Genomic DNA, 9,744 nt, shown 5'->3' on the forward strand with positions numbered 1-9,744 from the left:
ATCTTATAACTTGTCCCAGAGGTATTGGGAGGGCATATAGAGAAAATTACCCTTGGAGCTATTCTGTCTGATGAAAGGGACTTCGCTCCAGGGCAGGAGGGGTTTGTGAGGAGATGGGTATCCATTAAGGCACTGCCCCACCTCAACCCTAGAGAAGCAGGAGTGGTACTTGGTGAGGAAGGTTTCAGAATCCAGAGACCCTGTTTCAGCCCCAGCCTGGCCACTGGCTGGTATTTGGCCCCCTCCCCACAGCACTTCCTTTCTGTGAGTCTCCGGTTCCTCAGCTGAAATTACAGGGCCGGAACTAAAATGAGCTTACAGCTCTCTTCCAGCTGTACAGATCTGAATGGGGTACAATCCCAAGTTCTCCTCAGCAACAGGAATCCTTCAGTTACTCCTGCTTTACTCCGTTACCCCAGAGCCCTTCCAAGGAGTAGGTAAGGGTTTGAACTGATAGAAAATGTCAGCTTTGTTTTTAGGCTGATGGAGTAAAAGGGATAGACCGGTAGCTGGAGACCAGTGAGGAGGCCAGATGTGGGCTGCACCTCTAGGACTGATGAGTGAGCTGTCTTCCAAAAACTGCAATAGAAATACTAGCGGGACACCTGGGTGGCTCAGTTGGTTAAGCGTCCCACTTCGGCTCAGGTCATGATCTCGGTTTGAGCCCCGCATTGGGCTCTGCTGTCAGCACGGAGCCTGCTCCAGATCCTGAGTCTCCCCTACCTCTCCCTATCCCTACCCCCACTCGTTCTCTCTCTCTTTATCTCTCTCGCTCTCTCCCTTCCTTTCCCTCTCTCTCAAAATAAATAAACTTAAAAAAAAGAGAGAGAGAAAGAAAAATCCTGGTAAATCTGCCTTGACCAGTCCGACTACTCAGTGTTCTGGAAGTAACATTGCAGACTCATCAGCATGAGCAGGATGTATATCTGCCACTAGAGGGCACTAATGCTTCCAGTCAAGAAGCAGATGGCCATTTATTGAGAAAGGATTCTTTTTTTAATCCTCAAACCCTGTGAAATAATAAACTGTAATCCCCATTTTACAAATGTGGAAACTGAAGTAGCAGGAGGTGAAGTGCACTGGGGCACCTGGGTGGCCCAGTCCTCAAGGGTCTGACCCTTGATTTCGGCTCAGGTCACGATCTCAGGGTTTGGGATTGAGCCCCGTGTCAGGCTCCACACTGGGCATGAAGCCTACTTAAGGTTCTTTCCCTCTGCCCCTCTCCCCTGCTCCCATTCGTTCTCTCAAAACATACACACACACACACAACAGAAGAGATGAAGTTCCTTAGCCAGAGTCCTGTAGCCAGTAAATAGCTAGCCTGGCTGGGATCCTAATCCAGCTATGCCCAAATCCAAAGCTTCTCCTGTCTATGAATGTGCCTCTTTAGGGCTCTCTGGCTCCAGACTCTGTTCTGGTAAGTGGGCATATTTCTTCCTCCTCACTCTGGGACAAAGTAGAGGCTGGCTAACCACACCCTGTTGGTTCCAGAGGTTCAGAACCGAGTGTAAGGTTTTCAGAGCTGGAGACATAAAATGCTTGGGGGGGGGGGCGGGGGGCAGGCAAACTGAGCATTCTGCAAATACAGTCCCCATTTTTAACTATTTTGTGTTGTGGAAGGCAGTCCTGTCATATACCACTTTGTTGAACTTGCTAAAGACCCTTTGCAATCTTGGAATTCTGTTCTCCCATTTGTAAATTGGGAGTGCTTTGCTGTTCTCTCTGCTGAGTGAAAGTGCTCGATGCCCATGAGGGGTAACTTCTTCAGAAGACCTGGGAACAGCCTATGCCATTGGCCTCTGTTTGTGGTCGACTAAGCTAAGCGTGCATGTGACCAGCTGTGCACCTACGAGCTGCTGTAGCAGTTGAATGAGAAGCGGGCAGCTTAGGGGGGTAGCCTGGCACTGAGGGATTCTGGGAGTGGATGGCAGGACCCTGGGGAAACTTGAGAAGTCCATAGGACCCCAGCCAGCTCCTGGGTTGGGAACTCCTGTCCAGCTCTTGGCTTTGTGCATTCCAGGGACCAGGTCATCTTCCACCTTGTCTCTGATTGGCCTTTAGGTTCCTCTCTTGCTGGGGCATCAGACCATTGTTTCCCTGCTTCTGGAGCCCCCCAGTGCCCCCCAGGACTACCTGTCTAAATCCTACCAACAATCACCCTGCCACCCTGACCGGCTCCAGTCTGACCGGTCCTGAGCCCCACTTTTGACAAAAGAAATGCTGGCCCCGGTGTGTTCATGGCACACTACAATTTGTATGGCTCTTACATGCCCATTATCTTACTCAAGGAGGTAGCGTGAGGATTCTGACCCCATCTTTCAGATGAGGGAATTGAGGCTCAGAGTGACTGTTGTAAGACCCCAGAGTGCAGAGCAAGACCGGCTTCTCTTCCCACTCTGTGCTCTTCCCGGAGAATAGCGGGCTGGTGTGAGAGAGCTAACGGGGGCTACTGGACCAGGTCCACTGGACTTGGGAGAAGCTCATGTGGGTGGTAACTTTTGAAATCCAGAGCTCTCAGTGATGCAGGTGCTTCAGTAGGTGGCAGATAGAGAGAAAAAGAAGAAATGAAGCTGAGGAAATCCACGTTCCCACGTCATGGGCCACTTGAGACCAATCTTTCAGTGTCCCACCTTGGACCTGTCATCCCTACGCTGCTCATCCCAGAGACACACACAAAACCTCCCCACCTTTCCAGCCTCACTCCCTGCCCCTCAGTCCCCACAAGTCCTTCCTGGCCCAGCCATCTGCATGTTCCTGCACAGGACTTGTTCATTCTTCCTCCACCTGCATGAACAAAACCCACCCCATCTTCAAGAACCTCCACAAAGGTGTTAGCCTCCCCAGTGGCCTGCAGCCAGGGTTTCTTCCCTGGGGTCCTCATTTGATGGCCTTGGTGACTTGCTCTCACCATCCTGGCACTGGCTTCTCTGCTCCCTGTCTCCTTCCCTGCAGATAGTGGGTGCTTTGGCTACATGTGCACTAGCCATTGCTGTGCCTCATGCTGGCACTCCATGCACATTTCCTCAATGACCCAGTGTATTAGTGTCCTGGGGCCTCCATAATAAAACCACAAACTAGGTGGCTTGAACAACAGAAATGTGTCATCTCACGGTTCTGGAGGCTAGAAATCCAAAATCAAGGTGTCAGCAGGGTTGATTCCTCCGACGGCCATAGGGAAAGGATTTGGTCCATGCCTCTCTCCTTGGCTTATAGACATCATCTCCTCCCTGTGCCTCTTTCCATGGAGTTCTCTTTCTGTACATGTTGGTGTGAAAATTCTCCTTTTTTATAAGGACACTAGTCACCTTGGATTAGGGCCCACCCTAATGACTTCATCTTAACTACTTGCATTTGCAAAGATGATATTTCCAAACAAGGTCATATTCTGAGGTGCCAGATGTTAGGACTTCAACAGACGCATTTGTGGAGGACACAATTCAATTCATAACACCAAATGAGTGAATTGTGAAAACCTCTGGGCAGAGAATGGCTGTCAGATGCTTAGTTCCTCCTCCCCCAACATCTCCCTTTGGGTGTTTGGATATACAAGCAATGTGATTAAAAGGAGGGCCTGAGAACTCTGGTTTTTGAGAGCACAGTCAAACCCTGATTTGCCTCCCATCAATTTTGTGATCTTGTGTGACAGTTATTTCAAACCACATTTCTCTTCCGTATTAATTAACATTATTCAAACCATATTTCTCTTTTAAACCGTATTAATTCACATTAATTATCTTACCCTCCTTTAAACCCAACCAGAAAAAGGAGTATATTTTGAGGAACAGAGGGCCAAAGTGGCAGCAGATAATACAGATCAGTACAAGGAAGTCTTGTATTGACCCCAAAATCAGGGCCCACCAATCTGGAACTAACAAAGTTCTATCTCCAGACACCTATGGGAACCTAAAATGCCAAGAAATCCAAGCTCCCTAAAGTAGAAGAAACGAGATCTCTTCTACTTGAATCCCTCTGCTAATGCTGGAGCCCCCGCCTTGTAACATGCCTGACTTTAGTTGGATGCCTTGGTGGTGGGGAGCTCACTCCTTATAAGCCAATATATTCCATCTTAGAAAAACAAAGTTCTTTATCTCTAGAATAATAAGGCATCTTTATCTTTTATTATTATTTAGTTAGGTAAGCAGTCTTTGTAAAAAAACTCCTAAGATTTAAAAAATTTTTTTTTTAATTTTTTGAGAGAGAGAGAGAGCATGAGCGGGGAAGGGGGAGAGAGAGGGAGACACAGAATCGGAAGCAGGCTGTAGGCTCTGAGCTGTCAGCACAGAGCCCAATGCGGGGCTTGAACTCATGAACTGTGAGATCATGACCTGAGCCGAAGCTGGATGCTTAACCGACTGAGCCATCCAGGTGCCCCTATACAAAACTCTTGTTTATCCAAATCTCTAACATTCTTGGGCCTATGGAGCCACGGGGGGTGGGTGGGGGGGGGAACTAATCCAGCTTTTTCAGTGGAGTCCTGTAAATATTTGATGATACCCATCATGCCCCTGCAACATCCAACCTCTTTTCCCCAAAATTTATCTCATTTGAATGTTCTTGCAAGTCTCAACTAATGAATACCCCATGACGAGATCCCAGTGTCAGGTTCATCCATGTTATAGCATGCATTAGTAGTTCATTCCTTTCTTTTCCCATAATATTCTATTGTATGGCTATATTACATTTTATTTATATTTGTGTAGACATGTTTTCATTTTCTTGGGTATATGTGAGGAGTGGAATTGCTGGGGCATATGTTTACTCTGTGTTTAACCTTCTGAAGAACTGCCAACTGTTTTCCAAAGCAACTGCACCATTTTACATTCCCAGCAGCAGTGTCTAAGGACCAGTGTCATGGACCTATGTCTCCATGTCCTTGTAATGATCTGTCTTTCTGATTCTAGACATCCTCATGAGTGTGAGTTGGAATCTCATTGTGGTTTTGTGGCTAATGATGTTGAGCATCTTTTCATGTGCTTATTTGCTGGAATAGTATCTTTTTTTTTTTAATTTTTTAATGTTTATTTTTGAGAGAGAGAGACAGCATGAGTGGGGGAAGAGCAGAGAGAGAGGGAGACACAGAATCCAAAGCAGGCTCCAGGCTCTGAACTGTCAGCACAGAGCCTGACGCGGGGCTCGAACCCACGAACTGTAGATCATGACCTTAGCTAGAGTCAGATGCTTAACAGACTGAGCCACCCGGGTGCCCCTGGAATAGTATCTTTTTAAAAAAAGTTTATTTGGGAGGGGGGAGAAGAGCAAAGAGAGAATTCTAGGTAGGCTCCATGCTGTTAGCACAAAGCCCAATGCAGGACTCAATTCCACAACCGTGAGATCATGACTTGAGCTGAAATCAGGAGTCAGCTGCTTAACCGACTAAACCACCCAGGCTCTCTAATATTTTTTTTTTTTGTAATTTATTTATTTTGAGAGAGAGAGCAGGGGAGGAGCAGAGAGAGACAGGGAGGGAGAGAATCCCAAGCAGGCTCTGCGATGTCAGTGCAGAGCCCTATGAGGGGCTTGATCTCACAAACTGTGAGATCATGACCTGAGCTGAAACCAATAATATGATGCTTAACCATCTGAGCTTCCCAGACACCCCTGGGATAGTATCTTTTAGCATGTGTCTGGATCAATCTGGTTGTCCTCAGGTTGACAGTATCCATGGTTGAGACAGGGTTGCTATGGGGCATTCTGAGCTACTGGGCTGTTTTTAGAAATGGCTGTGAGCTGAGCAGACAACCAGGGAGAAGACTGTCTGGGCTGGTGATGAATGTCTGGGAGTTGCCCATGGGGACACATGAGATCTTAGAACCCAGTGAAGAGATAAGATTGCCAACATCTCTAAGTGTGAGGGGAGAAGAATTAAAGTTCTTAAAGCTTTGGGGACTCTGGGAAGTTAAAGGTGAGAAGAGCAAGTAGAGACACATCATAGAGATCCACTATCCTAATTTGGGAGATAAGGCTGCTGACTGTCCGGATGAGGTCTGAGGGTAGGGAAGGTCCCAGGAGGCAACAGGCAGTGGAAACAGACCAGGGAATCAGAGTTCAGGAATGAGACCACTGTCTGGGTGGACAGGTCTGGGTTGTTAGGGGTCTCACACATTTCTTCTGCTGCAATCCTCACTCCTGCCCTCTGGTGGTGTTTGCCTGCCTGTGGCAGGCAGTTGAAAAGTTCTTCCTCTGGAAGGGGCAGAGCTGAGAGTGGAACCCAGGCCTGACTTATTCTAAACCCTGTTTGGAATGTTCTGCTTTTTCCAGGACAAAGTTCTGTCTCAGTCTCATGTGGTGACCCGACACAGGAAGAGATTGTTATCATTTGGAAGGAATTTGGGATGGGGGTTTTCACCTTAAATGCCAACTCTTCAGAAAGACTCTTCCTGGGTGTGCCTTGGTGGCTCATTTGGTTGAGCGTCCCCATCTTGATTTAGGTTTGGGTCATGATGTCACAGTCATGGGATCGGGCTCCGTGTGGAGTATGGAGCCTTCTTGAGATTCTCTCTCTCCCTCTGTCCCTCCCTCCTCCACTTTGCACTCTCTCTCTCTCTCTCTCTCAAAAAAAAAAAAGACTCTTTATGACTCCCCATGCAAAGAAGCCCCTCCCCTTGTTAGTCTTACCAGCACTCAACTTGTTTTTTTCATTGCCCTTATTATTATAATTCATGATTTTATATTGTTAAATAAAGAAAACCATAGGCCCCACATGGTGTCACATAGACCAAGTTCCCAAACCAGGGCTTAGTACCCAATCTAATTGCAGTTTCAAACCCTCCCCCACCCCCCACTGAAATATGGTCTTAACAGGTCAGGAAATTTTTCTTTCCATGAGAGGCAATGAAATCTGCCACCTGGGTTCTCTCCATCCCCCAAAGAAAGATGAGGTGATCTGCACGATAAGATACCTTGTTTTTCCCTAGCAAGCAGCCTTCTCTGGACCAATCCTTTTCTTTCATGAGTACCTTTCTTGCCCCACTCTCTGTCTAGAAAAACCTTTCATTTTGTACAATTCCTCTACTTGCTAGAGGGAGTGCTGCCCAATTCATGAACCGTTTCATAAACCCCGGTAGATCTTCAAATTTACTTTTTAAGATCTTTATTGTAAACTACAAGTTGCAAGAAAACTCTTTGTTCCCCATTTTATTCCTGGTGCCTGGCGAGGTGCCTGACATACTAGGCACTCAGAAATTATTTGTTGAATGGGGGGTGAGGTCGCATTTGGAAAACGGAGGCAGGTAAGATGTGTATACACAGGTCAAAATTCTCTGAGGGAGTCAGTATGAGCTGACTTCTACCTTCCATACCCCCCAGGGTGTGATGGTGGGCTTATTTTCTCAGGGACAGTAGAAAAATGATGTTTATGTCACAGGGATGGGGACCAAGGTTGAGGAAGCAGGAAGTAGGTGTGGGTGGGAGTGTGACTAGCAAGGGTGCCTGTAAATGGAACAACTGAGAAACTTGGGAGTATCAGACACTTTGGCCACTTACCACCAGGTCCTTGGCGGCTGGGGTTGGGAAACGTGGGTGGATCAACAATTCACTTCTTCCTCAGAGGAACTTTCCAGAAGGCTGACTTCAGGAGCAACCCAGGGAACAGTCATGTTTGCCTAAGATTGAATGTGGCCCGAGGAATAAACATACGAAGTCAGCTATGCCTCAGTATTCATGCCATCTTTCCTTTTCTGCACTTGGGCACTGAGAAAATATTTATTGGCACCTATTAAGTGCTAAGAAATTGTGTGCTTGGTGCTAGGGATATAGTCAGAAACAGTCCAGGTCTGCTCTCAAGGAGCTCCTGGCCCTGCAGGACACTTATAATTCAAGGAAGGATCTAAGCAACATATGGGCAGAGGTATGGACTATCTTGTTCACCATGGTATCCCTAGGCTATTCGTGCTGAGCAGGTGCTCCAAATGGTTCCCAACCCAAAGAAGTTCACAATCTAAAGAGAAGACAGACGAGACGAGGCGCAGTTACCATAAGAGATAATAAGTGGGCAAATAAGAGTCTTTTGGGAGCCCAGAGAAGATTGTTGGGGAGACCCGAGAAGAATCTGAGAGGAAGTGACTTCTATATTAATGGACCAGAAGGTGGTCAGTCATGGCTCAGTACATGGAGGTGGAGGAGTGGGAAGCCTATAGGCTCAGAAAACAGCCTATGCCAAGGCCTGGAGGTAAGAAAACATCACGCTTTAGGGGTACCCAAAATAGTTCAGTGTAGCTAGAGCACAGAATGGCAAATGATTAGGTAGTATTACCACGTGGTAGGATGCTTTATAGGGACCAACCTAAGAAGGGGCTTAGCATAGTAGGGCTGACCCCTGGAGCCTCAGACCCAGGGGTCTCAGGTCTGGGAACTGGGTCTCCCTCCTTTACCTTGATCCCCATGACCCAGCACTCTGGGTTACCCCAGTTTCTGCAAAGCTAAGTTCTTCCTTGCCCTCTCTTGCCAATAACAGGGAAAAAAAAAATCCCTCATTGGTTTTAATTTGTTTTTAAGACCTTCCCACGTACTCTCACCCATTTCTATATATTGAACATTGATTCATTACCCAAGCAGAAAACGCCTCAGAAAGCTCTGGAAACTGGCTTTTTAAAAAGGGAGAATGAAATAAAAAATTTGTCTTTTTCTCCTTACTCTAGTAAGTTATATAGCACTACTTTAATTTACTGAAGGCTTTTATGTCATCACAAATGACATCACCCTAATTTGCTTTTGTGGCGTGGTTGTATTTTTAAATGTGGTTTCACCTTTTTCCCTTTAATTTTCACTTATTCACAAAGTATTCAAAACCATAATGGTTTTCTTTAGCACGAAGTTCCTGAGTTACTTTAGCACTGCGTTTAATTTTCTCTGTAGTCAGGGTCTGTTGCTCAGCCTCACCCAGAGGTTGACTGTCAGTTAAACTTGACAGAACACATGTGCCATCCGGTCTAGCACACCCACATATCACGGATGAGTGAACCCCTTTCCTTTGGTTGCTTCCTCCTGGCCTCCAAAGGTGCACTTCTTCAAAACCCCTCAACTCTGGGACCCTGTTTAGCCCAGGGTCCATTTGCCATCTGCTTTAACAACCAATGTGACTCAGAAAGGTCTATTTTTGTCCTGTCTGCTTCCTCACCTCCCTTGGCCAACAAATCTGCTATCTCCAGCAGATCCTCAAGTCTCCTGGTCTCTTCTTCCTTATTCTCCTGGACTGCACTGGGCCTTTGACCCTGTGGGTCTCCCCACCTCAGGACCACCCTAGTTCTATCACCTGTTTCTAGTCTCTTTTCTCCATTCCTGCCTTCCCATCTGCCCAGGCTCATTCCTCTGTACGCTCTCTCCGCCAGCAGTCTAACTACCCTTGGTCTTGGTCTTGCTCTGAATGGCTCAGGTTTATCTCTGGCCCAGACCACTACTCTAAGCCTCAGCCCTGCCTTTCCTCCTACCTGGTAAGCAGTTTCACCTGCATATTTATACTAACATGTCTTCTCGCCTTCCACCTGGAGGTGCCACCTCCTTACCTTTCTCTTAGTGTTACTTTGCTCATCAGTTCTGGTAAGTCAAGCTGGAAATCAGTGTTTTTTTTTCTTTTCTCCAAACTGCCTCTTATTTCTGAACTTTGTCTGCAACTTAACAACATATTGCAACAGCCCTAGACTGAGAGGCAGTCCAGGGTCCTGGTCCCAGCTCTGCTCAGGCTTTCCGGGTGGCTTTGGGCAAGTCAGTGGAACTTTTTGAACCTGTTGCCCTCTCATATAACAGGAA

The sequence above is a fragment of the Lynx canadensis genome, chromosome D4 (assembly GCF_007474595.2).
Source record: "Lynx canadensis isolate LIC74 chromosome D4, mLynCan4.pri.v2, whole genome shotgun sequence".
Taxonomy (NCBI): Eukaryota; Metazoa; Chordata; class Mammalia; order Carnivora; family Felidae; genus Lynx; species Lynx canadensis.